The sequence below is a fragment of the Fistularia commersonii genome, chromosome 35, assembly GCF_037954325.1.
Source record: "Fistularia commersonii isolate RoL2024-O1a breed Wild chromosome 35, RoL_Fcom_v1.0, whole genome shotgun sequence".
Taxonomy (NCBI): domain Eukaryota; kingdom Metazoa; phylum Chordata; class Actinopteri; order Syngnathiformes; family Fistulariidae; genus Fistularia; species Fistularia commersonii.
In genome coordinates this window covers 7,813,906-7,830,000 of record NC_141318.1, presented here as the reverse complement: position 1 = coordinate 7,830,000, position 16,095 = coordinate 7,813,906, and the positions used below count along the sequence as shown (strand labels likewise).

The 16,095-nt window shown below is 42.1% G+C and overlaps 1 long non-coding RNA gene across 1 annotated transcript in view; it reads right to left on the bottom strand.

The window, feature by feature from the left end:
- The window catches only part of LOC147214050 (uncharacterized), a 14,662-nt gene extending 6,170 nt beyond the window's left edge, over nt 1–8,492 (bottom strand). The window contains exon 1 of the long non-coding RNA XR_015104413.1: nt 8,321–8,492. This is a non-coding gene — a long non-coding RNA (uncharacterized LOC147214050). The remainder of the gene's footprint in view (nt 1–8,320) is intronic.
- Between the last annotated feature and the right edge of the window lie 7,603 nt (nt 8,493–16,095).

Sequence of the window (16,095 nt, the reverse complement as noted above, 5' to 3'; positions counted from 1 at the left end):
GAGAGAAGTAATAATGACACTTGTGGTATGGAGCTTGAGGCGGGAGTTCTAAAGAAAATAATTTATATAGGATATATACAGTGAGTATATATATACATTTATATATATATATATAGGAGTTAATGTGGCAAACACTACACTTCCTTCAGTGATCAATGCTGGGTTCACACTGACATGCACTTGCTGCTGCTGTAACAACAGTGCTGTTGACTCAATAACAACCTGCCTGGAGCTCAGCGAGCACAAGAGGAGAAGTGAGTTCTTGACAACAAAATGAAGCAGAGTGGCCGACGGGTAGAACACAAATCCCTGGACTTTTTGAACTCAAGGAGGACACAGAATGAAAAATTCAGACCCTACATCACTGACTGGCACTGAGAAAAGCCCCTCACAAACACACACACATATACCCCCCACCACCACCACACACACACACACACACACACACACACACACACACAAACAAAGCAAGATTCCTCATGCTACCTACACTATTCCGGTATTAAAAAAAATGATATCACCGCATGCCAGTCTTCATCACTGTATGCAAGAGAGTTTGTGTTGAAGAAACACACACACACACACACACACACACAACCACACACACACACACAAACTGTAACACCTTGTGTAAGAGGATAAAACACCAAAAAAACCAAAGACTTTCATCAAAGCAAGTGAGAGAGGATGTCAGAGATTTTTTCTAAAGATGAAAGTGAGGGATATTCTCTCATTTCAGCTCATCTCTCTCTTTCTCTCTTTCAAAATCCTTGAAGTATCATCCATGTTTCTATGACGAAGAGCGAGAGGAAGAGCTAGAAAGGGGGCTGGGGTGGGGTGGAGGGTTGGGGGGGTAAAAGTTATTTATGTCCCGTGCTGTATTATGTGGTCTGTCACTTCTGATTTTCTCCCAGGGCTGTCCAACTGGAAGACTTCAGTCAACTCTCTCCAAGCCTGTATTTGCTGAGGTAATTACAAAGTGACAGCTTCAAATCCGCTGCCACACACACAAACACACATACATATATTCACCCAGCCAAACACGGGTAAATATGGGTTTGTGGATTCCAAGCTCATTCGGGCAAAAACCAGAGACGCTCATCGCATCTTTGCAAAATTAATAACTAATGCGTAGATTACTGTGCGCGAGACCGTCACTTTCTCAGTGATTTACAACACAGATAATTTTATCATATACTGAGGAATATAGTAAGATTCCAAGGAAGGCGGCGTTTTCCATGAAAAATATGCGGGATGGATGTATGCACGTATGTTCACAAGCACGTCCACCTCCAATTTCCCTATAGAGATTGATTGTGGGAGCATCTTTGATCTTTTTTTTCCCTTTCTTCTTCAAGGAGATAGGTTGCCTACAAACTTAATCCATGACAGACATAATGTGATTTGGTGGTATCTCCAAATGACAGGGAAAAACCAACAGACGAAATTAATAAGTTACCACAGCTATGAAGGAACTAAGAGGAGGAGGAGCTGGGAGGAGATAGCGGAGGTGGGCAACCTGGCAGCAAAACATACGGATCAACAAATTACCTTTTCAAGCGTGTTTTCATGGCTTGGAATTTTTAGTTTCGGAAGTTTTAGTGTCTTGAGCCTCGATCGAGCCTGCTCAGTCCAGACGTGTGGAACAAAGGTAACAAAAGCCTGCTCGAGCCCTGGGGGAAACCAAAAAATCAGAGCTAAAGGGATACATATGCAGATTGTTTTCACCTTTCAAAGTGCATTTCATTAAAAAAACAAGTTTGTAGGATAAGTTGTCTAATCCATGTCTGAATACAAAAGCTAATTACTTTTGTATTTTCATCCATCACTGTACATAAGAATTAGGCTGAGCGAACAATGAACAAGGAAGACATTCAAGTCATGTGTACTTCCACACCTTTACTCGTTCCTAGATTTAAATCTGCAATCAGAGAGAAAGAAAAGTTCCCCACAGGATCTGTTTGACACACTGATGTAAAACAGCGGTGCAACTAATGAATCTGCTCTTTAAATCTGACAGGATAAGAAAATAGGACTTGAGCTCTTGTATGTAGTTCAGCTCAAAGTTTGGCAAACTGAGGTGGTTCAGATAAGAGCCTCTGTTGAAGTTACTTTTCTGCTGGCAATACTCAGCTAAGTAGTCATTATGTCACGTTCCAGCGAATTCACTGGATAACATCTTTTTTAAAGTCCTTTTCAAGGGTGTTAAAGGCAAGCAACATTTTGGTAATATTGTGGATAATGATCTATGATTAGCCCAGTCCATATGTTGCTGCAACACTATTTACCCTCTCAAACACACACGGAAATATTTCACAAAGCAGACCTGAAATGAAAAGGCCTATCAACATAATTACATTGTGGTAAAACAGAAACAATGCCAATGAAAACTCGGTGGTTCAAAAATGTCATGCAATGAGTGGCAGCTGCTTTCGGATTCACGCAAAATCGCATTAGAGGGTTCAGGCTCAGTTCAACAAACACTGGACAGTTAAGTACCCAATCCACCTCTGAATTTCATGACTTATTTGCTGACATAGTAACTTTAAAACACATTCTGCCACTGCACTCAACCTGTAATTTTGAACTTGTAAATGGCTTTGAAACTGAGCAGCTGGAGAGGGGTTCGACTCTTTTCCTGAACTACAAAAGGTGAAAGGCAAAAGGGAAGTGTGGAGTGCAGAAAGTGCCTGGGGTATTCCTTCCAGAGAGGGAGGGGAGCCTCCTCTTGACTACCTGAGGGGCGGAGGGAATTTTACAGTTGTGTGTGAAGCACCAAACAGCCCACCTGACTATTTGTCTGACCTTCTTGGAATCGCCAGGTGGTGTCATGGATGGAGCACAACTGGGGGCCTCAGCGATACACCTGCTGGACTTCTGTGCAAACATGGATGATGATGGAGAGCTAAAGAGGAGGGCTATTGGGAGGAAGGTTCTCCCTTGTATTTGATTTTTGTACTTGGCATGGATTAGCCACAACGGCTACCATAACAATGCTGACAAAAGTTTTATGAGTTTGGTTGTTACCAGAACAGACAGGCAGGCACAAAGTAAAGGCAGAAGTTTCATATATTATCCTCTAATCATTCAGTTAGTACATGAAACACATACGATACAGAAACCAACACTCACAGATGATTGTTTCAAGTACAGTATAACAACCTGTGCAACTTCTGCAATCCGTCTGTAATTTCCCAAATATTTTCAACACCCACCTACACACCCACCTACACACACACACACACACACACAGAGTATAAACAGTGTGTGTACTGTTTCTATACAATTGTGTATACATACATATATACATTTATGACTCTGTATCAATGCATAACATTAATGCAGCCTCAGGGCGGCATGGGCCAGTGTCTCCCTGTGCCAGTCCCAAGCTGCATAAATGCACTTTTGCCAAAATCAAACATGCAAATCAAACCTAATAATCTCATGGCGGATCGGTTGAGGCCCGGGTTCACAAAGATGACATACAGGATACCAGAGGAAATTGGGCTACGGTGGGTCAAAGAAGGAGAAGAGGAAGGCGTGTTCGGAAGCAGAGAGAGAAGAGGAAAGGCAAGAGTCTGGAACTGAGAGGGACTATGAATGTCGGGACTCTGACAGGAAAAGGTGGAGAATTGGTCGACATGATGCAGAGAAGGAAGGTGGATATACTGTGTGTCCAGGAGACCAGGTGGAAAGTAAGTAAGGCTAGAAGCTTAGGAGCAGGCTTTAAGTTGTACTATCATGGTACTGACAAGAAGAGAAATGGAGTAGGAGTTGTCTTGAAGGAGGAGTTTGTTAGGAATGTTCTGGGGGTGAAAAGAATGTCAGATAGACTTATGAGTCTGAAACTGGAAACTGAAAATGCGATGCTCAGTGCTGTTAGTGGCTATGCCCCGCAGGTGGGATGTGAGTTCGAAGAGAAGGAGAGTTTTGGAATGAGTTAGATGAAGTGATGCAGAATATCCCCAGAGATGAGAGAGCAGTAATTGGTGCAGACTTCAATGGGCATGTTGGTGCAGGCAATAGAGGGGATGAAGAAGTGATGGGCAGAATTGGTATCCAAGATAGGAAAGCAGAGGGACAGATGGTGGTAGACTTTGCAAAAAGGACAGAAATGGCTGTAGTGAACACTTTTTTCCAGAAAAGACAGAAACATAGGGTAACTTAGAAGAGCGGAGGTAGGAGCACGCAGCTGGATTACATCTTGTATAGACAAGGTAATGCAAAAGAGATCAGTGACCGCAAAGTAGTGGTAGGTGAGAGTGTAGCCAGACAGCATAAGATGGTGGCTTGTAGGATGACTGGTGACAAGGAGGATCAAGAGGACAAAGGCAGCGCAGAGGACAAAGTGGTGGAAGCTGAAAAGGGAGGAGTGTTGTATGGTTTTCAGAGAGTTGAGAAAGGCTCTGGATGGTCAGGGTGAGCTTCCAGACGACTGGACAACTACAGCAAATGTTATCAGGGAGACACGTAGGAGAGGTGTATCTTCTGGTAGGAGAGTAGATGAGGAGACTTGGTGGTGGAATGTGGAAGTGCAGGAGTATATACAGGGAAAGTGATGAGAAAGTGATCAGTAATGAAGAAGCGGGACACTAAGGGGAGTGAAGAGAACAGACTGGAGTACAGGCAGATATAGCGTGAGGTAAAGATAGAGGTGGCAAAGGCAAAACAAAGGGCATACGATGACTTGTATGCTCGGTTGGACAGTACGGAAGGAGAGAATGATCTATACAGGTTGGCAAATCAGAGAGATAGAGATGGAAAGGATTTACAGCAAGTTCGGATGATTAAGGATGGAGAGGGAAATGTACTGACAGATGCTAGAAGAGTGATTGGAGGATGGAAAGAGTACTTTGAAGACCTGATTAATGTGGAAAATGTAAGAGAGGCAAGGGTAGAAGAGGTGACTTTTGTAGACCACAAAGTAGCACAAATTAGTAAAAGTGAAGTGAGGAAGGCAATGAAGAGGATGAAGAGGTGAACAACAGTTGGTCCTGATGATATACCTGTGGAGTTTTGGAAGTGTCTAGGTAAGGTACAGTTTCTGGCTAGATTATTCAACAAGATCTTACAGAGTGAGAAGATACCTGAAGAATGGATACAAAATGTGATTGTGCCCATTTTTTAGAATAAGGGGGATGTGCAGAATTGTGGCAACTATAGAGGGATAAAGTTGATAAGCCATACAATGAGGTTATGGGAAAGAGTAGTGGAAACTAGACTGAAAGCAGAAGTCAGCATTTGTGAGCAGCAGTATGGCTTCATGCCTAGAAAGAGTACTACAGATGCAGCATTTGCTTGGAGAAGGCTAATAGAGAAATACAGAGAAGGTCAGGGGGAGCTGCTTTGCGTTTTTGTAGACCTAGCAAAGGCATATGACAGGGTGCCAAGAGAGGAGCTCTGGTACTGTATGAGGAAATCTGGAGTGGCAGAGAGGTATGCTAAACTGATGCAGGACATGTATGCTAGCTGTGAGACAGTGGTGCAGTGTGCTGTAGCTGTAACAGAGAAGTTCAAGTTAGAGGTGGGACTCCATCATGGATCAGGCCTGAGTTTCTTTTTGTTTGCAGTGCACAGACTGACAGATGAGGTTAGACAGGAATCTCCATGGAGCGTGATGTTTGCAGATGACATTGGAATCTGTAGTGAGAGCAGAGAACAGGCTGAGGAAAATCTAGAGAGATGGAGGTATGCGCTGGAAAGGAGAGGAATGAAGGTTAGTCATAGCAAGACAGAGTATATGTGTGTAAATGAGAGGATCGCGGGTGGAATGGTGAGGCTCCAGGGAATGGAGATCAGGAAGTTGGAGGATTTCAGGAACTTGGGGTCAACAGTACAGAGCAGCGGAGAGTGTGGAAAAGAGGTGAAGAGAGGAGTTCAAGCAGGTTGGAATGCGTGGAGAAAAGTGTCAGGGGTACTATGGGATAGAAGACTGTCGGCCAGAATGTAAGGAAAGGTGTACAAGAAAGTGGTGAGACCAGCGATGCTGTATGGTCTAGAAACAGTAGCTGTGATGAAAAAACGACAGGCAGCAGAGCTAGAGGTCGCAGAGATGAAGATGCTAAGGTTCTCTTTGGTAGTGATGAGGATGGAAAGGATCAGGAATGAGTCTCCCAGAGGAACAGCACATGTTAGATGTTTTAGAGACAAGGTGAGAGAAGGCAGACTAAGATGGTTCGGTCATGCACAGAGGAGGGATAGTGAATATATTGGTAGACAGTTGCTGGAATTAGAGCTGCCAGGCAGGAGGTCTAGAGGAGGACCTAAGAAAAGATTTATGGATGTAGTGAGAGAGGACATGAAGGTATCTGGTGTGAGTGAAGAGGATACAATGAACAGGGTGAGATGGAGAAGGTTGATTCGCTGTGGCGAACCCTGCAGTGAAAAGCCGAAAGGAGAAGAAGAAGAAGAAGAAGATCAATGCATAAAAGTATATAATATTCTTCCAAGTCTCCTGGTTCTCTTATTTCTCAGGTTCCCAAGGGGACTGTGGTCCTGTTAGGCACCCACCATTATGTATTTTACAAATATTAAAGTAATTACCGTATCATGTAAGCCAGAACCATTGAAGTGTCAGCACTACTCCCATTATTAATAACAGGTCATTTGTGCCTGTCCCTCCCAAACTTCCTTTGCCCCCGTCCCTGTCAGACTCTGCTTTTCTATCTTTTAGTCCATCTCTCTTGTTCTGTCTCTCATTGTAATCCGACCAGTTGAGACAGAAGGCCGCCAGCATTAAACTCAGATCTATTTAAGGTTTCTGCCTGGTGAAGGGCGGTGTTGCCTCGCCTACTGTAGCCAAGTACTTGCTCATGGGTTTCTGTGAATCATGTTAAAGCATGAGGTCCAGACCGGCTCTACAAAGAAAGTGTCATGAGACAACTCTTTGGTGCTATATATAGATAAAATCTGACTTGACTTGACCTTACTGAAACATACCAAACTACATACATACAAACATATATAGATGCATTTTCAGACACTACAGCTTTTTACACTTCAATTAGTCATGCCCAGTCATGTGGGCCCCAACTTTGCTCTCTCATTTTCCTACGTAAATCAGCATTGTTTCCTGGCAATGATGGTAAACAGCTGCACTTTGATGAGGAGAGCATTACGTATATGTACCATAAATCAGTACAATAGTAAACAAATGCAAAACAGTCTAGAATTGTCATGGGCAGGTTAGTATTATTTCTGTATTTTCAATATGTGTACCCATTTTTTCTCAGTCAAAGATGTGTATTGTGTGTTGTGTTAATGAAGAACACACTAACAACATCTGGATTTGATTTGCAGCTCGGTATAAATGCGGAGAGAGAAATTAATGACATGGAAACTATATATAACCACACAAAAACTGTTTCAAAGTACCAGTTTTGTTTGTGTCCAGTCGGAAAAAAAACATGGCCAGATGTGTTCTTTACAGATTGCCACAAGCTTAGATAAGTGTGATGTGGGAATGTGTGTGTGTGTACATGCACACGAGACAGCATGATGAAAGAGAGACTGACATAGACATGAATTGAAGATGGAAAGAGAGAGTGTGAGGGAGGGAAGTATGTCATGCTCACCAATATACTCAGCGAGACTGATTTATTTGGCGACTGCTGGATGGTGGTCTGAGTACAAAGGCCACCTACACCGATGTCTGACCTTTGACCTTTTCCAACTTCTGAAATGAACTCAGCTGTCCTTGCTTAAATCATAGGCAGACAGGAGGGATGAGCTATGTGGCAGGATAACGCAACATACACAAACATGGCCACAAACACGCAAAGACACGCATGCTTGCGTTTAGACTAAAAAAATACGCGGGCACACATACAGGTGCGTGTTTACGTATACAAACACTCATAAAATTACACATGTTGGTGCAATGTGTGGACACTTTTTGTTTCACTAAAAGAGGAGAGACATCGATGTATTTTTTCCAGACAGTTTCGGTTGTTTTGCTCATCTCATCGAAACAAATATTTCGAATCTGAAAGATATCCAATTCAACAGATTTTTGTGGTTTGCACCCAGATTTCATCCAGCTGATCATTTTACCACATCGCCATAAATCACAGTTGCCCCGGGCTATTTAATCCAGTTTATTACACAAGCATGCCAAACATGTAACATCTCCAACTAGGAGATAATCATATCTGTTTTAACATGATAACCCATGGCAGATTCATCCAGCAGTCCCGGTCTTAGCAAGGGTCTTGTAACTCTTGGAATCAGTCCTGGACAATAATACTGTGTATCAAGTCCACTTCCCATTTGGTCACTTGCTCTAAATAGTGCCACATATACCAAAGATACCGCCACTTACCTCGCCATTTAACTGCTAGAAGAATATCCGGCGTGGCTGGACCTCGTGCCAACGCTGCAGTGTCAGGAAAACTGGATGCTGTTGTCCCATGTTTGAATGCAATTGCTGCCCAGGTGAGAGTGAGGCCCAAGATCTTGGATGGTCCTACTTTGAGTCTGAAGGAATCATGGATATCCCCCTGCGGGGATAAACATAATGAGAAAAATTTTCATTCATCTGACTAAATATTTGTGGTTTTCCAAAAGATTTCCAACCTTGGATGAGAGAGACTTCACCGGGTCAATACTACATATCCTATCTCAACCACAATCCGAGGACCATCTTGTCAGCAACATACCGCTCCTCATAATCTCGCGGTCCGCAATCCTACGGTTTGGCGTGTGGCGGATGGTTGGTGGTCACGCTGTCCAGGTGCCCTCATAAATAAGCTTCCATTAACCACTCTGCAGAAACAAATCTCCACCTCTGCTGTTATTGTTTGGGGCGTGACAATCCGTATAAGAGGAAGTGGTTCTCCTTGGAGTCTGATAATTATTTCTGTGCATCCTCCCAAACACAAACACATATTTGCTCATTTGAAGTTCATTCATCTGCAGCGGTTTCGCGTCCGGCTACGAGGATGTTGTTAGAATGGGGTTATCCAAATTTCGGATATGATCGTCTCTTCGCCGCATGACCAGACCACATGAGGTACATCTACATATCTTCAAACCCTTCGAAGTCAAATGACTTGTAGTTCAATATTAAACTGCGCCTACATTCCTGAGGAATTTGTAATAAAACACCAGGAAAGTACCTCACATGACACCTTTCCTCAAAATCAGGTTCTATTCCTGTCTCGTTAGAGAAAGCGGTATTACAGGGTGTTTCCATCTCAGTTCGCACAAACTGAATTCTTATTCCTTGCCAGCAGACAATTATCGTGGAACCTTTTACTGAAACAACACTTTGGCGTTGTCGAATGTAAGATCCCAGAAAGCCAAATCTTTTTGATTAACGATTTTATTACGGATCATAAAGTTTACATTATGCTTTTATTTGAAACACGGTTGGATGAAAACAACAGGGCGGCAGCTCGTGTCGAGTCAGCGCTTTGACTTTCTGGATGTAGTTACGGCAGGATGAAGCAGAGGTGATGTGGATGCTATTTTCAAAAAATATGCTTTAATTCTAAAAGGGTTATCATTTAAAGCATACAAGTCCTTTGAATTTCTCTCAATTATATATAATAGCACTACCGTAATTATTCAATTAATTATATATGGACTGATAAAGTATTCAGCTACATTTTCGATGAGTTGGCAGAATAGCCCGTAACTATCAATGACCATGTAATTATCATTGGTGATTTTATTCATCTCGCTAACCTTCAGGATAGGACTGCCCAAGAACAATTTTTAACCCAGAGTCTCTCGCATTCATAGTGCACGATCAGAGCAAAGACAATATACTTGACCTGGTAATTTTCAAGTGTTTAACTACCACAATATTACCACTGTGATATTGGACGTTGAGAGGAGTTAGAAATAAAGTCATTAAACCTGCATTTTCACATCTCAGAAGGGCGTCCACGGAATGGAAAATGGTGAAATACTTATGATGTATGACAGACAATCAAATCCGTGTTAACGTATTTTACATTAACTTAAGAAAAAAAATTCAACGTGACAATTTTGAGTTCATTGGTAGAAGTCCATGAGGGTGTAACACAAGTTAAAGAATTAAAAACCCACTCTGGGACCACATTACTTCATGACCTTCGATATTTCATAGTCATTTGGCAACCATTAACATCAGCAGGAAAGGTACAAATGTAATATTGGCACCAAATACTTGTTGCCTGAAACAATTTACTTGAATAAACAAAGGCTTAGAATAATAATTAGCCAACTAAATAATGCTAAATAATTCTGAAAAGCTATTTATGCTGAAAACCCTGCAAAACAGATATGAATGGAAACTAAATTAATTGCATGGAGAATAAATACAAAATGTGACAAAGTAATTGCACAGTGCAAGACTTATAAATTGACTAAGTTGTGTAGACAATGAGCGGACGAGAAGTGAGAGAAGCCGGGCCACAGGAAGAGCAGGATTACCAAAATAAAACAAAATAGAATCACGAGACAAATACTCCTCACAGTGAGCTTGGCTGCACTGCGAAATTACAATTGGCACCCTGGTGGAAGAACAACGACAGGAGCGACACACAAACAAAATAAAACAAGCAAACAATAGAGAAAAGAAAAAAAGTCTCAATAATTTTCTCCGCTGTAAGGAGAATAGCATTTTGGCTGGAATCGTATCAGTCTGCCTGGAAATACATGTGGTCTGATTAATACTGGGGAAACAGCATTATTTCAACAGACTTCTACACAAAACAATCTGATCTGTTGCTTCAGCAAGTGCATTAACCCTTAGTTTAATTTCCCTAGGAATGCAAATGGTGCAAGACCAGAAAATACTTGCTAGAATACTCCTGTGCAATGATATGTTTTTTACCACTGGCGTAAGAAGGCTATCCGCAGAGATGACCCGGCAACACCGCACCTCATTACTGTCACACAGACGGCTAATTTATTGTCTGTGTGTTTATCTTATCCCGAACAGAATGAATCATTATGGAATTAGAATGTTATTTATGCCTTTCCGTGTGCATTTTTAATCATGTTGCACCGTATCTGTGTCAGGGGCTCAGATGATGTATGATGTATATACAGTGCAATTCAATGGCAAGGTAAATCTGACATTTTTATAAAGTGATCGCCAATATCTTCGCCTCTATTAATTAAATGAGCAGCTACGGTGTCTAAGGCATTATACATATTTCAAATGGATGAGCTCAGGTCTGGATCCCATTCAAAAGATGCTTGTGCCAAGAACCATACCAGTAACACCGCTTCCAATTTATTCTTTGCTTCCCAAAAATGCACCAAGAGGACAAAAGCCCCAGGGTTCACAGCTATGAATGCATTCATACACAGCAGGCGGGAAAAAAAGAAAGAAAAAAAAAAAACAATCATTATCATTGTGAGTACCAAAATCACAATGCTGGCTCCCAGTTAACATCAAGAGTAAACATCAAAATGATATCGCTTGTTCAAAAATCACTGAATGATTCTGTCCAAAGGGGTCAGCAGCTCTTTCCAAAAAATAATTAGATGCATAACACAAAGTGCAACTCCACTGCAGGCAATTTTAGTTTTATAAATCTCCATCCTGGAAATCAAACCACAATCCTCTCTGCTCGGCTACAGCCAAACATTAACGGTCAGAGCAAAGTACCTCATGTATGCTGATGCAAATACGAGCCTGTTTAGACAAGTCTCGAGATGTTTTCTCAGCTAGAGACTGAAGACATTCCAAGAGTTTTCCTTACCAAACCTGGGTGGAAAGAATTACAGAGTTTAAATAAAACCTGTGCATCACAGAATCAATCCAGACATAATATGGAGCTCCGCATTTGAAGCACAGATCGTCCCGACCGCAGACACCAGACACACCACCATAACCATAAATTATCATTTATGGGATGACTCCGTCATAGCCACCCGAAGTAAAAGAAAAAGAACCCTCCATAACATTGCGGAGGTTTTGTTGCTTCCAGTAAGGTGTTTCCTTTTAAAGAAGTAAGCGTTGACGTTCGCAGTCGTCAAAGTAACTTTAATTGTCTGTTATTGCCAGAATAGAGGCAGATTATCGAAAGTTCCTTGTAATGAGTCAGTTCGGAAAATGACTGGAAGATTTTACACGCGCTGTCAAAGTTATTCAACTTTGCGGCATGCGGGTTAATATTGCACACCTCGACATCATTCATTTGGAAATGGAAGCATGTCACTTATTTATGTGTTTGAGGATCATCAGAGTGAACTTGGTGTGGTGAAAGTAACCATTTGTGTGTTTGGATTGGCCACTGTTCTAGTTTCCATGCACTAATTCCAGGGCTTCTTGGTGACACATAGCTAAGATGCTATGTTATTCAATAATTCATCAGTGCAATTCAATGTAATGGTTAGTATACGCAAGAGATAATGACAATAGATACTGTGTTTTCTCTCTCTCTGCACTCAACTAAAGCTTAATTTAACGATCGATTATGCTTTTTTTTTTAGAGACAGGAGGAGACAATTTCCTGTCCTGTTTTTTAGCATCTTGGAAAATTGCTCAAGGATTCAAAACGCTGCTAGTCACATTCAGACAACAAAGGGGCAATATAGAGCCGAAACATTTCAGTAATCTATTTCTTTATTATCATTTTTTATCAGTCTCATCCCTCAGTTCTCTCACTGGATCAACATCGTGTCCAGTTCTTTACGTTTCTATTCTCTGTAAAGCACAGGCTGCCTTGTTTATAGCACTCAAAATACTGAAATGCAGACACTCAACTTTTAAAAAAAGAAAAAACACCACAGTCGCTTGAACTTTGCACAAACACAACCAAAGGTTATAAAAATGAAAAAATAATAATACATCTAAAAAAAATGAAAAACTTTAATTATGAAACAGTTAATCTACCCCCGCTAATGAGGTTTTGTATTTATTGCTGCTGTTTTCATGCCTGTCAGCAGGGTTACCCATTAACAACTTGGAAAATGTTTATGAAAGTAATAAAATTCTGGGGTAATTTGACTCATGGGGTACTTCCAGTATTTTCTTATTCAGAACTACAAGCTCATAATTCCAATATGTTCTCAGGGGTTAATACAAGACTCTTACCAAAAACAAATCATAGTAAGGAATTTTTGAGGAGAATATTTCAAGAAATATTTGATTTTGATGTGATTTTAGTGAGAGCTTTGAGATAGCAGAATGATAGCCTGGATTTCCTGGCAAAAAACAACAACAGCAAAAATAAAAACATTGTGAATTGTGTGTTAACTGTTCATTTCAAATTTCTCTAAGGCGTCAACAATGGCCGCAGACCAAACACACTCTGCACAACTGGCCAGACCCACAACCAGTCTGAGTAAAGTGATATACGATTTAGCAACGACTATCTGGAAATGTCAATTCTCCCTGAAATAGAACGATAATGAAACAATCTAAGCCTGAGGTGCATTTTTTTCATCTCTTAAAAGAAATGTATTCTATTAAACTCTAACAAAACATTTTAAAGATTTTTCTTTATTTCCCCCAGCCAGTTATTGTTTACAAAATTGCATCAGCCAGGCTGGGCATACCTCATGAGATAACTGGACGCGACTGATTCATGGACGGCGAAGCCAAAAGAAATCTGAATGAATGGGAGGTGGGGGGGCAGACATGTCTGTGATGGGAAATGAACCGTGAGCTCAGCAGATCGATCCATTTGCCGGGGCGGAGGAAGAAGCGGGCGATACTCGGTAGGTTTTTGATGTCGTCGACTTGTCTGATCGGCGCGTCACATGATGTGATGAGCGGTTATAAATTCTAGGTTGATTTGAGTGTAGGCTTGTCATTTGGAGTGAAGAACATGATCACATTGTCAACTTCGGCTCAGACCGAGTGAAAACACGGCAGGTGAGGACCTCGGAAAAAGCTGCACAGCCGAGTGGATAAAAAGACTCTGAGTTTACAGCGTTTATTCAACACCCGTCCGGTGATTTCTCAAAAGATTCTTCTCAACACCGTCACATTCACCCACACAGTCTCACTGACAGAAGGTGTCAGGATCTTGCTGAGGGACAGTTCGACACAGCCTGGGATGACGCCTGTCTTTCTTCAATTCATCCAGAACATAATTCAAGAGCTGTTTTTCTGTTGTCGCCTATCAGCGCACACTGTTTCTGTGTTATCAGTCAACATTTTTAGGGGTGGGGGGGGGCTGCTTATATCTCTGACACGGTAAAAGCCTTTTAAATGTCCGGAATTAACCGTATAACATATCCTCAGCTGTTACTAATGGCCTCATTTATCCAGTAAAAAAACATTGAGTTCAGTAGCTGATCCAGAATAAGTAAGGAACAGATTTACTGTCTTTTTCATTCATTCATTCATTCATTCATTCATTCATTATTATTATTGTTATTGGATACAGCTTATCCTCCTCTCAGAGTCCCACGACTAATTGAGATTATCCCGGCTGCTGGGCAAGAGGCAGGTTTCACCCTGGAATGATCGCCAGTTGATCACAAAGCCACATACAGAGGCAAACAACTGTTCACCCTCTCATTCACTCGTCCGGGCAATCGAGGGTCTTAGAATCAACTGTGTACTTTTGGACCGCGGCAGGAAACCGGGGAACCCCGCGGAAACAAATGCAGACGGGGGAGAACCAATGGGAGAACGGGGAAACTCCACATAGAAAAGCTCAGTGTCGGAATCGAACCAGTGACCTTCTTGCTGTGAGGCCAAAGCGCGAGCCACTGCTCATTTTACTGTAAATGTAGGGAATTAATTTTTTTGAATTAAGGAATTTAAAAGCCTGCGTGAATGAAATGCATTGAGATACATAACCTACAACAACAGCACAGTGAATGTGAATTTGAATTTTGTTGCTGTGTTATTTGAACAAACTGACCCTTCAATGTGCTACAAGTCTCTTCCACCGCTCTGCCATTTATATTCCATGCCACCGTCTTTCTATGCCCCAAATTTTGACCTTGGGGACACACTCTGTCTCCCTCTCTCCCATCTGTGTTTTTGTGAGTCTGTGTGTTTGTGTGTGTCTCCCTTTGTCAAACACTCACATGTCCATCTGCATGCACTTGGATTTGTGTAACTCTTATTCTCTTTCCCCAGTTCTCTTCCGCCCTTTGTTGTCCCTGTTGTTGTTTCCACGTCTTTGAAACTTAAAAATATCCCACCCCGATTGTGTTCTGTACATTTTGTTACCATGGTGATTGCCACATGGAGCAAGCGAACGAGCGTGTTTGTATGTGCGTGCGCGCGCCTGTGCAATGTGTGTTCGTGTGCCAATAGCAGTGCTATCAGCTAAACACAGAGTCTAATGCTATTTTCTAAAGAAACAACAATAAAAGGAGAGACACCCACCAACCCCTCTCTTTGGTCCCCCCCCTTTTCTCTTCTCCTCATCTTTCTTATTTTTCATCCCTATCTTTCTCCTCTGGCCCGCTGCTTCCAATCGCTTTTGCCCTTCCATCTTTCAGCCCCTCCTTCTCTGTGCCGGCCTTCAAACACCCTCCATCACCCTCCTGCACCCCGTAGTAACAACAGAGGGGTTCCAGGCAAGAGGGGGGAAGGTGGTGAAGGTGTGGTGAGGATTGCACAGGGAGATTGACAGGGGTGCCTCGGAAAATCTTTTAGGAGTTGTGCAGCCGGTTGCGGCAATGCGCAGCCAATGACTGGCCCGAATGATTTGGCCTGCGCGTTGCATCCCTCTTACGACATGAAGGTGTCATCATAAACCCCAGTGGTCAAAGAAATCTGCTATAATGAATGATGCCTTTCTGCATCTGGGTGCACTTTTTTGTCTCCCTGCAGTCTCTCGGCGGCGGCTACACGCTATGTTTTCACGGTATCCCTTGCTGAAATGCAGGCTTTTGTAAGGACACAGTGAATTTTGCACATATTCCTCCTCATTGAATACCCATTCACAGATGGACAGATTTTTTTTTTTTCACTTTCAAGCATTCTGCGCAATTTCAAATCCATGCTTTTTGTTGATTTTGAAGGGAAGCAAGGCGTTTTTCAGTACCGGGGTGGTCCCAGATTGCAGTCACCACCACGGGCTGATCAAGGGCAAAACAGCGAAAAAAGGAGAGGTCTGTTTATTTGACTGAGTAAGCTAACCTATTACACACAGGCAGGGATTACCCAAAGCACAGGGTATTGAT